The 15,542-nt window shown below is 39.0% G+C and overlaps 1 protein-coding gene across 2 annotated transcripts in view; it reads left to right on the top strand.

Annotated features, from left to right (window-relative positions):
* The first annotated feature begins 250 nt into the window (after positions 1 to 250).
* Positions 251 to 15,542, top strand: part of LOC131160253 (syntaxin-52-like) — a 57,261-nt gene continuing 41,969 nt past the window's right edge. For both annotated transcript variants that reach the window (XM_058115700.1, XM_058115701.1), the window contains exon 1: positions 251 to 572. The gene's annotated coding sequence lies outside the window, so the exon portion shown is untranslated. The remainder of the gene's footprint in view (positions 573 to 15,542) is intronic.

The raw sequence follows: 15,542 nt of genomic DNA, 5'->3' as shown, positions 1-15,542 counted from the left end.
TATACAAATCTCTTTTCAATTTTGTTTGTGTAAAATATAAAAGAAATTTATATTTTTTTTGATAATTTTTAGATACGTCCCTAAAATTTGTGTCTTAGGAAAGATCTTATGTTTTTACCCAAACTTAGTTTGTAAAATTTTTGGTATATTTTATTTCCATGTTTCTTTTTCAAAAAAAGAAAATGGTGACTGTACGAATTGCCCTTGAAGCAGACAGGATAATTGTAATGGTGAAGTTTTGCAATCTCTCCTCTTATAAGGATACGAACAGTTTAACTTCAAAAAAATAAAAAATAAAATAAAAAATCCACTTCGATTCTGGGCACTTTTTTAAAAAAAGAAAAAGAAAAAACGAAAAGGAGGGGACGTCTATATTAGCATTAAATGCGCTTTATGCGATAGCGGACAACGCGGTTCCATTCCAATCGAACAGCCCAATCCTGTTTTGTACGTTTTCTTCCTCTTATCTTTCGCGGTTGTACCTTCCTCCCTCAATCGCCATTCGCCACTAAGCGTTTGATCCAGCTGTAAGCCGGATTCTCCATTGCTCTTGATTCAGTTCGCAAGCTCAGGTTCGAGTTTCTGTTTCCCTCGCTCTTTGTCTTTCCCTCATTGTTGTTGAATTTTGCTTCAGTCGAAGATCATTTTAAATATGTTTCTCTTAATTGCTTATGAATCACAATCCCGTTTGTTTCTGAGGAAACGAAAGGGAAGAAAAGAGAAATTAAGTATTTTTTGGAACCAGATGCTTTCTTTTCTACGAAAAAGCTCATCTTAAGTTCTCAACCATGCAATTTCATTGCAAGAGCTTAACTGAGCGGTCTTTTTCGCTTTCTTGGGTTCAAATGGTCAAAACAAAATTGAAAGTGTGATTGTTCTATTGATAGATGTTGTTCAAGCTACCATGCAATACACTCTGGAAAATTGTTCTCAAGGCTTTATCATATAAGCTTCACTAATAATCTTCCAAATTTACTGAATACATGAATTCCAGGTTTCTCATATGTGTTTCTTCTCTTTTATTGAGTTATTTTTGTTTGGACTGTTAGAGTCAGAGGTTTTGTATTGCATTTTTCTTGTAAGTAGCTTATCAATATGGTTTCGCTAGTTGCTGCACGATTGGCTAATTCTGTCCGCAGGCGAGTTTCCTTTTCAATAGCGTGTGAATGGATTACACATTTATTTTGTCTTGTTGAACAAATTCAACTTGGTAGTGGGAAGCGAAATGTGTATCAGCCAAAAAAATGAGATTTCAATCTTTATGAAAAAATGTAACAAAAATTGAGCTTTCAATCTTTCCAGTTGAAATAATACATCTTATCTAAAACTTTGGTAAAGTTTTGTACTTATTCATACCCATAATTATGGAAATTGTTTGGGAAGACGATGGTCACATCGAATCACCTATCACAAAGTATGAAATTAAAATATATAAAAAATGTTTACTTAATTTTTAGTAATTTGAAAGCATATGTGGCAGGCCAGGGGAAACATGAATTGAACATGAAAAGAGAATTAGTTAAGATGGTTTGGACATGCAATTTATTAGCAAGGAATAGCAATTTGATTTATATGGATGGGCATTTATGTGACAGGAGTGTTGGGCCATAAGGATCACCAACACCCTAATTAGCAAAGAGTCAAGATAAAAATTGTAAGAAATAAAATAAAATTGAACAACCATCACTCAAGAAATTTATGTGGTTTGAGACTAGGCATGCATTCCACAGGCAAATTGGTAAGAGCTCAGTTACTATGAAGTGTAGAGAAAATACAAGTGAGTTTTTAATACTTTTCTTCCCAAAAAACTCACTAACCCTGTCCTAGCCCAAGAAAGAAATGTGGCGGACGAAGAACCCAAGGTTTCTTCCCACAAAAACCCAATGACTTTTTCTTAGACCAAGAAAGAAATGTGGAGGAAAAAGAACCCAAGGTGAACCCCTTATAAACTCTCTCTCTTGCGAATTTCTATTCTACATCTTCTTCTTACACGGCCATGCGGTATCACTTCCTATATAGGCTCCACATGCATATATAATAACCGGCTACCCACTAAATAATTATGCTATAACATCTATGTTGTCCACACTTGGCAAGACATGGCTTTGAAAACATACTCTCCCATGCTTGGGAAGGATAGACATGCACATTATTGTAAAAGGATTCTTCAAGGAAAAGAAACCACCATGCTACTAAAGGTTAAGTATACATGCCTTAAAAACCTAGCACTCGACTAATGCAATACAACTTAATCGGTCTTGAAAGCAAATTGGCATAGCAAACTATTCTTATGCTAACAAAAAACTTTAAATATTGTATGCGTGCTCCATGCAAGGTTCAACTTCTGATCTAACAAACTCTCGTTTCCCCCATTTCAAAAGATCTTATTTTAATTTGGATAAATTGGGGGTCCCACCACATAGGTAGGACCAACCCAAAAAATCTCCATGTGCCATCACCAAGCCGACAACCTCCACCTTGATATAAAACCAGCACTAGCTTGCATTCCCCCTACCCATATTTCCAAATTTATCTTGCCTCGGAACAATAGAAAAGTCATATGTGGCCTAGCCTTCTTTATTGGAAATACCATTTCCCTTCCCTCTAAGCAGAAGCATTAATTGCACCTTATGCAATAGTAGACAACGTGGTTCCATGTCAATCGAACTGCCCATTCTTGTTTGTAAGTATTGCTCTTTCGTGGTTGTGCCTTCCCCCTTTAATCATGACTTGCCACCAAGCATTCGATCTAGCTCTAAGTCGGATTTTGCTCTTGATTTAGCTCACAGGCTTAGATACAAGTTTCTGCCTCTCTCATTTTGTAGAGTTTTGCTTCAGCCAAAGAAAATTTTAAATATACCTTTCTTAATTACCTTGTATTGCCAATGAATCACAATCCCATTTGTTTCTTGAGGAAACAAAAGAGAAGAAAAGAGGAATTATTATTATTTTTTTGAATGAGATGTTTTCTTTTCTACAAAAAAGCTCATCGTAAGTTCCATGCAATTTTGTTGCAAGAGCTTAAATCAGCGGGCTTTTTCGCTTTCTTGGGTTTAAATGTTCAAAGAAAAATTGAAATTGTGGTTGTTCTAATGTTATACGTTGTTCCAGCTACCAAGCCATACGCTAAGGAAAATTGTTCTGAAGGCTTAATCTTATAAACTTCATTATTAATCTTCCAAATTTCTTCAATACATGAACTCTTCTGGGTTTTGCATCTTTGTTTCTTCTCTTTTCTTAGGTTATTTTTGTTTGGACTTAACATTAGAGGTTTTGTATTGCATTTTTTTTTTCTAAGTAGCCTCCAGAAAGATATGTATCCCAATTTTAATTTATCAAATATGGTTTCACTAGTTGCTGCACTATTGGCTAATTCTGCTTGTGGGTGAGTTTTCCTTCTCAACAGCGTGTGAATAGATTACACATTTACTTTGAGTTGTTGGAAAAATTCAACTTCGTAGTGGGAATCTAAATGTATATCAGCCAAAAAAAGAAAAAAAGAAAAAAAGGAAGAGATTTCAATCTTTCTGAAAAAATGAAACAAAAAATTGAGCTTTCAATCTTTCTATTTGAATAAAACATCTCATCTGAAACTTTAGTAAAGTTTTGCAATTGTTCATACATTTTTTTTGTGGAAATTGTTTGGGGAGACAATGGCCACATTGAATATCCTTCAAAGTATGAAGTTAAAATATAACAAAATTTACTTATTTTTTATTTGGAAGCATATGTGATAGGCCACAGGGGAAACATGAGTTGAACACGAAAACAGAATTAGTTAAGATGATTTGGACATGCAATTTACCTGCAAGGAAAAGTGATTTGATTTAGGTGGATGGCATTGATATGATGGGAGTGTTAGGCCACAAAGATCACCCACCTTGATTAGCAAAGGGACAAGATAAAAATAATAAGAAATAAAAGAAAATACAGCTACAATGAGACAAGAAATTTATGTGGTTTGAGATTAGGCATGCATCCATAGGCAATTTGGCCAGAGTAGCTACTATGAAGTGTAGAGAAAATACAAGAGAGTTTTTTAACACTTTTCTTCTCACAAAAACCCACTAACCTTTCCCTAGCCCAAGAAAGAAATGTGGTGGACAAAGAACCCAAGGTTTCTACCTGCAAAATCCCACTAACCTTTTCCTAGCCCAAGAAAGAAATGTGGGGGACAAAGAACCCAAGGTGAACCCCTTATGAACTCTCTCTCTCTTTGGCTTGATCACAAAACCCACGAATTTCTATTCTATATCTTCTTCTTACACGACCATAGGATATACACCCTTATATAGGCTCCACATGCATGTATAATGACCAAATACCCAATAAATAATTATGCTATAATATCTCTGTAGTTGTCCACAAAGCCAATACATGGATACTCTCCCATGCTTAGGAAGGATAGACATGTGCACTATCCTAAAAGGATTCTTCAGGAAAAAAAACCACCATGCTACAAAAAGATAAGCATACATGCCTTGAAAAGACAAGCCTCCGACTAATGCATAAACAAACATAAGACAACTTAATCGGTCTTGAAAGCAAGTTGGAATAGCAAACTATTCCCATGCCAACCAGAAACTTTAAATCTTGTATGCATGCTCCATGCAAGGCTCAAATTTTGATGTAACAAACTCTCCTTTCCCCCTTTTCAAAAGATTTTATTTTAATTTGAATAAATCGTGGGTCGTATCACGTGGGCAGGATCGACCCAAACAATCTGCACCTCACATACATGTGGTGTGCCATCACCAAGCCCACAACCACCACCTTGATATAAGACCACCACTAGCTTGCATGCCCCGTACCCGTATTACCAAGTTTATCTTAACTTGAAACATATAAAAGTCTTATGTGGCCTAGCCTTCTTTATTGGAAATGCCATTGCCCTTCCCTCAAAGTAGACTTTCGGTTTGTTGCTCATACCACTTTTCATGTCTTCCTTGAAAAGCTTTTTTTCCCCATGCACTTGAACTACCCACTTTTTTCATTAATATGTGACCATAACGCGTACAAGTTCCCAGTTCAGGATCCCTTATCATTGTAAGTGCACCCTTTGATATTTTGATACTCCCACCTCAACAACTTATCCCCATTTGTTTCTAATTACGCAAGCGAAATCATGTTTCCTTTCAAGTTTAGTACATGCGTAACATTTTCAAGAAATTCTCTAAACACCACAACCAAGAACATGAAACCATAAGTCCCACTGGGTGGGGTCGGCTATGTGAATATTCTGCCAATTCACACAATCAAGGGAATTTTCCCCAGCTAGCTTAAGAGCTATTAGATCCTTCCTCACTAACTCATTCCAAGTTATTTTGGGTTTACATCTATCCCTTCTACCATCAGTAACAATAACTAACTCACTCCTCCTCACTGGAGCACTACTTGATCTATGTTTTAAATGCCCAAACCATCTGAGTCGCCCTTCTATTATCTTATCTTCTACTGGTGGTATGCCTACCTTATTGTGAATATGTTTGTTCTTTAATTTATCCGTTAAAGTTATGCCACTCATCCATCTTAGCATTCACATTTGGACAACTTTTACTTTTTGGATATGTTGCTTCTTAGTTGCCCAACATTTTGATCCATATAGCATGATTGGTCTTATAGCCATCCTGTCAAACTTTCCTTTTAATTTTGAGGGTGGGCCTTGGATCAACAGTAAGGTTGCTCCTTTGTGACTGGTTGGTCATGGGTTCGAGTTGAAGGAAACAACCTTTATACATAAAAGCAAGGGTGAGGCTGTGTACACTATAATGACCCTCCTTCTACCCTTGCAAAGTGGGGAGCCATATGGCCCATCAATGCCTTTTTTTTTTTTTTTGGTTTTCCTACGAGCACACAGCATGCTTGAAGCACTCCTCCATTTTACCCAACTTACCTTAACTCTACGTATCACATCCTCTTCCATCTCTCCCTTCGCTTGTATGATAGATCCAAGGTATCGAAATTTAGTGGTGTTATTAAATTTTTGATTATCAATTTTAATCTTATCTCCAATATTTCCCTTTACATGACTAAAGTTATATTTCATATAGTCTATCTTATTTCTACTTATTCTAGTGCCTTTAGACTCCAAAGTTTTTCTCCATAGTTTTGACTTATATTCTACTCTACTCTTACTTTCATCAATTAGACCAATATCATTTACAAACAACATATACCATGAGATCTCCTTTTGGACATTCCTAGTGAGTTCATTGATCATTATAGCTTTAGATACAGACTCAAAGTAGAACCTTAATGTACCCCCATTGTGATTGGAATTTTTTAGATTCGCCTCATTCAGTCCTAATATTAGATTATTAGTTGTTACTCTATCTTACATATCCTTAATGACATTAGCATATCTGTTGCATACTCCCTTATTTTCCAAAACCCACCAAAGGACTTCCATAGGTACTCTATCATAGGCTTTCTCTAGGTCAATAAAAACCATATGCATACCCTCTTCTTTTCCCTAAACTTTTCAATTAACCTTCTTAGAAGATGAATAATTTTTGTTGTTGACCTCCATAAAACCAAGTTGATTCTCTAAGGCCCTCATTTCTAGCCTTATCCTTTGTTAAATTACCCTTCCCGCAATTTCATCGTTTGGCTCATAAGTTTGATTCTGCGGTAGTTATTACAATTTTGAATATCACTTTTGTTTTTGTATAAAGGTAATATTGTGCTTTTCCTCCACTCCTTCGACATTCTCTTGGTTTTTGTAATAGTGTTGAAAAGATTTGTTAACCATGCACTTCAAATAAACCCTAAACATTTCCAAACTTCAATTGTGATGTTATCTGTTCCTATAATTTCCCACTTTTCATCTTTTTTAGTGCCATCTTCACTTCACTGATGCTAATTTATGGATAAATTTCATATTTTTAGTATCTTCCTTATTTGTCAAATCTAAGTTCAAACTTTCAATTTGGTTTTTATTAAACAACTTATCAAAGAATCTTCGCCACCTCTCTTTTATGTCTTCTTTTTTTAACCAGGACATTTTCTTTCTCATCCTTTATACATTTTACCTTACCTAAATCTTTGCACTTTCTTTCTCATCCTTCGTATCATTCTCACAACACTACTATACATTTATGTCTAGACACTGCTAACTCCTACCACAATAAATTTATAGTTGTTTTTCAGTCTATGTGTGCACGTAGCGTATAATGAGTTGCACCACTAGGAATCCATTTTTCATGAGTATTAGAACTCGTATTGGCAATGTTATGATCACTAATGACAATGGACTCTTCTACTTGAGTTGCCTTGCCTTCATGTTTGTTGTCTTTGATTCTTTCTATAACAACTTTCCTTCTTGACATTTCCTTTTTTCCCGCAATGCCAACAAACAAGTTTAGCATTCCAACTTTTTGAATAGCCTTTGGATGGTGTCCCATGTCATTTGATTTTCCTCTAGTAGCAAGAGCTTCATTTCCATTGAACCTAGAATTTCTTGGATGGTGTCCCATGTCACTTGAGTTGTTTTTCATTGTAACAAAAACTATCCTTGCATATATCATTATAATCAAACCATTAGCTATGTGAACATGTATAATGAGTCACACCACTACCAAGAATCCACTTTTCATGAGAATTAGAACCCTTATTGGCAATTTTATGACCACTAATGACAACAAACTCTTCTACTTGAGTAGCCTTGCCTTCATATTTGTTGTCTTTGATTCTTTCTATAATGGCATTTGTAACGACCCGGCCCTTTACACGGACTTAGGTGTCACTCACATACATCAAATACCTATACTTGTTCAAGATATGGAAACAACCGGCCCTAAACAGGGACATACGAGTGTAAATCATACATAATCATGATGTAAATGTCGCGGAAAAACATAAACATCCATTGGGATTACTACTAGCCTTATACCAGAGTTCACTAATACATCCATAATTTACATACATTCGGACTTAGAGTAATCGTCATATTACAACCCTCCAAAAAGGACTTTCATCAAGTTTAGTACAAAATTTAGATGCTTACGTAAGCTAACCAAAATAACCTCCCTAGTCCCTTTATCTACTAGGACCGACGCATGGATGGACCTGAAAACAAAGGTTGTAAGATAGGGCGAGACACCTCTCAGTAAGGAAGAAGGAGTTACAACAGTGTGTGACTGCATACATGCATATTTTCATTCAACATCTGGAATATAAATTAAATATTTTCAATACAGTAATGCATCAGTTATATCATTATTCATATTACAAAATTTCCACATCTGTCTTTCGACCATTTAATGATTTATCAGATGACCAACAGCAAAATATCCCTATAACCAGTTTTACCCCGTGGCTCGGGTTGTGCACTGGTACTCGTCCAATGCCCTGTTCGTGCAGACACTGCCGAGTACCTACATACGATCCGACTGCCCCCATTGGCCCAATATCAGCCAATGGTTTCACCCTGCTAGCCGACTATCTTGGTACCCACATCGTTTAATACGTGTGGTTGCACGTGTACATCTAGCTACGATATCGTGCTGTATCATATAACAGTGGTTTCATTTCACCCTGCAAAGAAAGTATTTTTCAACCCTCCCGGGACTCTCAAGCTGTGGTTCCGTGTATCATAAATTCAATTTATACAAATATGATTTTATCTCCCATAATCTATATCAATAGTATAGAAATAACTCCAGCGGGTTCAAATCGGCGTCTTTCTACCTGGTTTACCCCTCTTTGTTTACTGATGCGGCTCGGTGTATCACCAGCCTCTGTTTATCACATTGTCAGTATAACAAATTGGAATTTCATTCCCATATTCTATATCAGTAGTATAGAAAATACGTTCATTTCCATTTCAACATATATCACACAAGTTTAATACAAAAACCCGCTAAATGATAGAAATTCAATATACATAGTTTAACTAAATAAATAAAGGATTCGAGCCTCTCCTACTATAGTATAAACATAAATAAACAATATTTGTAAAATTTGGAGATCACACGTCGAAATCCTCGTTTTTACCAAAAATCGTAAAATCGTCAAACCGGCATTTCTACTCGGTAGAATTTCAAAAATAAGCAGTTAAATCATACATAATAACATAAACTAGCTTTTTAGCTGTTTAGTTTTCCAAAAATGCTGTTGTAATTAAGTTCCCCTTACCTTATATTCGAAATAAAATTTCGTACGAAAACGGTCCAAAACGACAACCCGAGATCCCGAAAACCTAAAACCACAGAACATAACCTTACTATGTTTTCTACTGCTATCCAAATATCCAATCAAAATTAGGATCAGATTCCTACCTCGATTCTTGAGAAAACCCGAAACTCTCTGAAACGACGATCCGATCCACTAAAAGTGTAGAGTTTCCTCTTCTGATCCACGCAGTACCCTCCGTTTTTGGAAACGGATGACGAACGGCGAAGGATCTTAGAGAGAGAGAGAGAGAAAATGAGAGAGAGAGAGAGAGAGAGAGAGAGAGAATGAGAGAATGAGAGAATGAGAGAGGATAAGAGAATTTATAGAATAAATCTTTACTTAGCCCTTAAGTAATCTAAATAAATATCTCCTTCAAGATATTTATATATAAATATCTTAAAATATCTCTTTTCAAAATATCTTCTCCAAATATCTGTTTTTTTTTTTTTGGGGTCGGGTTACTACAATCTCCCCTCCTTATAAGAATTTTCGTCCCTGAAATTCACCAACTGATACCAAACATACTCTACCTTACGTCGGAGACCTACAGAAGAGTCGGCAGCCACCCTCAAAGCAGCTCCGGCGCGAAGTTATTATCTACCCTCGCTTATGGCGGAGGAATACCGTGGTTACAATGTGATGCTTCGGAAGATTACACACACAAAACTCTCCCGAAGACCATACCATCTATACTACTATACATAATTACGTACCATCCGAAAATAACTGCGGGTACTTCTGGTGTATTTCTGACTCTAACTCCCATGAAGCTTCCTCCACTGTATGGTTACGCCATAATAAATTCACTAGCGGTATTTCCCTAGTCCGTAACTGTTGAACTTTCCGATCTAATATTAGTACTGATACCTCCTCATATGATAAAGTCTCACTAATCTTTAGAGGTTTGTAACTCAGTACATGCGATGGATCTGGTATGTACTTCCTCAGTACAGACACGTGAAATACATCATGAACTCGGGATAATGTTGGAGGTAAAGCCACTCGATAAGCAACCAAACCTATCCTTTCAAGGATTTCAAAAGGCCCGACATACCGAGGACTTAGCTTCCCCTTCTTCCCGAATCTCATCACCCCTTTCATCGGAGCGATTCTCAAGAATACCATATCTCCTACTTCAAATTCCAACTCTCGCCGATGAGTATCAGCATAACTCTTTTGTCGACTCTGAGCTGCTTTAATTCTTTTCCTGATCAATGCGACCTTTGCAGAGGTCTGCTGAATCAGTTCTGGACCTAGTATCTGCCGCTCACCTACTTGATCCCAGTACAACGGAGATCGACACCGATGACCGTACAAAGCCTCATAAGGTGCCATCTCTATGCTCGCCTGGTAACTGTTGTTATATGCAAATTCAACAAGCGGTAGATATCGTATCCAAATATTACCAAAATCTAGTATACAAGCCCGCAACATATCTTCTAACGTCTGAATAGTTCTCTCTAACTGTCCATCCGTCTGTGGGTGAAAAGACGTACTGAACATCAATCGCGATCCCAAGGCATCCTGTAAACTTTTCCAGAAACGAGATGTAAAACGCAGATCTCGATCTGAAACAATAGATATAGGAACACCATGGAGTCGTACCACCTCCTGCACATAAAGTTCTGCCAGCCTATTCAGAGAGTAGCTGACTCTGATTGGAATGAAGTGTGCAGTCTTCGTCAACCGATCTACTATAACCCATATGGCGTTCTGCCCATGCATCGCCGCAGGTAAACCCGTCACAAAATCCATTGAGACATGTTCCCACTTCCACTCAGGGACGTCGAGTGGTTGAAGTGGTCCTTCCGGCTTCCGATGTTCTGCTTTAATCTGCTGACATGTCAGGCACTGTTCTACAAATCGGGCGATCTCTCTTTTCATATTAGACCACCAGAAAAATTCCCTCAAATCCCGGTACATTTTCGTACTACCAGGATGTACAGTGTAGAGCGAACGGTGTGCCTCCTCTAGAATAACCCGTTTAATTATGGCATCATTCGAAACGCAAACCCTGCTGCGGAATCTCAGTATCCCATCACCAGAAATACTGAAGTCTGGCTTTAAACCATTCCGAACTCCTTCTATAACCTCAACTAACTCTGGATCCTCTTTTTGCGCTACACGGATCCTCTCTTGTAAGGTCGGTTGCACCATCAAGCTGGCAAGGACAGCCTGATGATTTCCTTCTACCACTTCCAAGCCCAACCTTTCCAAGTCCATACAAATTTGGTGCTGAACTCTAATCGCTGAAACAGGCGCATCAATAGACTTCCGACTCAGAGCATCAGCTACCACATTAGTCTTTCCTGGGTGATAGCTAATAACACAGTCGTAGTCTTTAATCAACTCTAGCCACTTGCGTTGTCTCATGTTCAGCTCCTTCTGGGTGAAAAAGTATTTAAGACTTTTATGGTCAGTAAAAATCTCGCACTTTTCACCATACAAGTAATGCCTCCAAATTTTTAATGCAAATACTACCGCTTCTAATTCCATATCATGTGTCGGGTAGTTCTTCTCGTACTCTTTAAGTTGCCGAGAAGCATAAGCAATTACTCTGCTCTGCTGCATTAGAACACAACCAAGACCCTTCTTAGAGGCGTCACTATAAATAACGAATCCACCATCCCCTGAAGGAATGGTCAGGATTGGAGCAGTAACCAGTCGCCGTTTCAGCTCCTGGAAACTCAATTCACACTCCTCAGTCCAAACGTACCTCACGTTCTTCCTCGTGAGTCGCGTCAAAGGACTTGCTAAACTGGAGAACCCTTTCACAAAACGACGGTAGTAACCTGCAAGACCTAAAAAGCTTCTTACTTCCTGAACATTTTTCGGTCTCGCCCAGTTCACTACTGCTTCAATCTTACTCGGGTCCACGGATACACCTTCCTTGGACACGATGTGACCAAGAAACGCAATCTGCTCTAGCCAGAACTCACACTTCTTCAATTTAGCATACAATTTCTTATTCCTAAGCATTTGCAAGACAAGCCTCAAATGCCCCTCATGCTCTGCAGCGCTCCTAGAATACACTAGGATGTCGTCGATAAATACCACGACGAACCGGTCTAAATATTCGTGAAAGACCCTGTTCATCAAATCCATAAACGCTGCAGGTGCATTAGTCAAACCAAAAGGCATAACCATAAATTCATAATGGCCATACCGAGTTCGAAATGCCGTCTTAGGAATGTCTTCCACTTTCACCTTCAGCTGGTGATACCCAGATCGTAGATCAATCTTAGAGTAGATCTGCGTGCCTTGAAGCTGGTCAAACAGATCATCGATTCGAGGTAGCGGATATTTATTCTTTACCGTCACCTTGTTCAGTTCTCTGTAGTCGATGCACATTCTCATCGACCCATCCTTCTTCTTAAACAAACAAAAAAGGGCCTCCCCAAGGAGAAATACTAGGCGAAGTTACCCTTGTTAGGAGCTCCTGAAGGTGTTCTTAAGTTCTTTCAATTCAGAGGAGCCATACGGTACGGAAGCTTTCGATATCGGGCCGTACTGAATAGCTCTATCGCGAATTCCACTTCCTGCGGAGGGAACTGACAAGTCCTTAAGGAACACGTCGGGAATCGCACATACGCAATTGTTCCAGCTTATTTGCTTCCAACCGGATATCTTTCAAAACGCCAGATACCCTGGAAGCATCTAGGAGTAGCCTCTAGCTTGCAAAGTGAAAGGATTCTGGTGTAGACCCGCACACAAAGACCCTGGAATTGAATTCTGCTCCCCTGGTGGTTTAAACAAACACCTCTCGCACTTGCGGCAATCAGCTAGCATATGGCCGAAAACAGTCCATCCAAGGGTGATATAAAAACAATGCAGGTATAGACCACTAGGTTAAACTGGTAGTATTCTCTCTGATTCCAAGGAAGTTACGGACTAAACTTACTACACCGACTGCAGGACCCAGACGGCGTAGTCATACCAGTTCATTAACTAAACAGTTGCATATACAAACCACATAGTTAAAAAACATTACGGAAAAAATAAAGAATGCGTAGCTCCGAACTCAAAAAAGTACTACAGCTTCATGAAAAAACACATTAATAATAGTACCTGTCGACCACGTCACCAGCGTTTCAGGTCACCAGGGTCAGAGAAATACCCTAGCGCTGGGCAGTAACCCCCTGCTACGCACCCATGCTGTTCGGAAGCTTCCCTCGGTATGCGGTGTTACTCCATCATCTCGCTCGGACAGTCTTCATGCTGTCCGTGTCTACCACAGCGCATACAGGCCAAGTAGCCCAACCCAACACTTTGCCCCTGGGGTTGTTTCTACCACATAAAGAGGAACGGGAACACTTGCGGCATTCTGGGACGTGCAACACTATTTTTCTTCCAATACTTCTGTTGCCCCAGATGAATTAATAGGAGGAGCTGGTCTCTTCTGTAACCTGAACTCTGCATCCTCTAGTAACACTCTCTGCTACCGTGACTTTACGCCAACCATGTAGCAAATCCGTAAGTAGAATCGCCGTCTGCTTACGGATCTTCGCTCCTCAAAACCCCTCTGAAACTTCCAATCTTCTTGCTTCATCATGGAATCACGAATGGAGCAAACGACAGCTCCTAGAACTTGGCCGCGTTACTGCAGAAATGTAGTGAACGCGGTCAAATTCATTAAAATTCCTTCCTTTTCGCGTTTTAATTTGGCCGGAGAATAAACGTTTCCAAAGAAGAGCTCTGAATCGGGCCCATGTAAACACTATCGGTATCGGTCGGTGCTACTCCATCTGCTTTACAGACCCTCACCATCTCTCAGCCTCCCCTGCCAACTTGAAAGTGGGCGAAGGTGATTCTGCTTTTCAGTGACAGTTAAACACACCTAAGATTCCGATCTCCGGTTCACTTTAAGCACGAACGGGATCTGTACCGCCCACAAAAGAAGGGAGGGCTTCAATATGGTGAATGAACTGCTCAATGGAGCAACCCAACTATTAGTATAGGATGATCCTGCCCTCTATTCGGAAGCACTACCTCAGCCATAAGGTGCTGTGCGAATTAAAGTAACAACTAGTAGAGTCGTACCACCTAGGGGCCGGGCACCTCATACTAATGCCAACCTATATGGCAGTGATATCCCTGGATTCCATCCTGCAAACATTTACGAGAATTCAATTAAGAATGGTAATAGCCTAAGCATCAACTAAACTCATACTTAGACTCAGTTCCTTAAATCCAACATCGAATATCGATGTAACTCCATTAATATAAAATAATCATTCTAAACTCAAGTTATGTCTTCCACTTGGAAACAAAACACAATCAATAGATTGGCCATGATTTTTGAAACCTTTCGAATTGATCAGAAAAAACACAGAAGCTACCAATTGTTTTCATTTCAAGGATATACAAACCAAAACTCACGGTCATTCCATGTCCTATACCCTGGTATATTCAGATGTAAAAAACAGACAACTTCTTCGTTTAGCACATATCCTAACCAGGCAGCAGAATCAATCATACTTCCGACTGGCTACGGGCTCTGATACCAACGAAGGACCCGGCCCTTCACGGAATTTAGGTGTCACTCAAATAATCAAATACTATACTGTGTTCAAGAGATGGAAACAACCGGCCCTAAACAGGGACATACGAGTAATAAATCATACATAATCATGATGATAAATGTCGCGGAAAAAACATAAACATCCAAGGATTACTACTAGCCTTATACCCTTGACGTTCAATAATAATCCATAAGTACCTACTTCGGCTAGAGTACTCGTCATATACAAACCCTCCAAAAAGGACTTTCATCAAGTTTAGTACAAAATTTAGATGATTACGTAAGCTAACAAAATAACCTCCCTAGTCCCTTATCGACTAGGACCGACGCACGGATGGACCTGAAACCAAAGGTGTAAGATAGGGCGAGACACCTCTCAGTAAGGAAGGAGTTACAACAGTGGTGGGACTGCATACATGCATATTTTAATTCAACATCTGGGAATATAAATCATATTTTCAATACATAATGCCTTAGTATATTATATTCCTATTACAATGGAATTCCCACATTGTCCTTTCGACATTTAAGATTATCGAGACCAACAGCAAAATATCCCTATAACCAGTGTTACCCCGTGGCTCGGGTGTGCACTGGTACTCGGTCCAATTGCCATGACGTAGCAGACACTTGCCGAGTACCTACTACGATCCGACTGCCCCCATTGGCCCCATTATCAGACAATGGTTTCACCCTGCTGCCGCGGACCATCGTGTACCCACACCCAATCGTTTAATCCGTGTGGTTGCACGGTTTCATCTAGCTACGAATCGTGCCGTATCATAATAACCGTGGTTCATTTCACCTGCAAAAAGGGGGAGAAGGGGGTAAGAGGGGAGAATCTTTT

Source organism: Malania oleifera, chromosome 7 (assembly GCF_029873635.1).
Source record: "Malania oleifera isolate guangnan ecotype guangnan chromosome 7, ASM2987363v1, whole genome shotgun sequence".
NCBI lineage: Eukaryota > Viridiplantae > Streptophyta > Magnoliopsida > Santalales > Ximeniaceae > Malania > Malania oleifera.
Note: the sequence above shows the minus strand (reverse complement) of the source record. Positions and strands in the feature narration are given on the sequence as shown.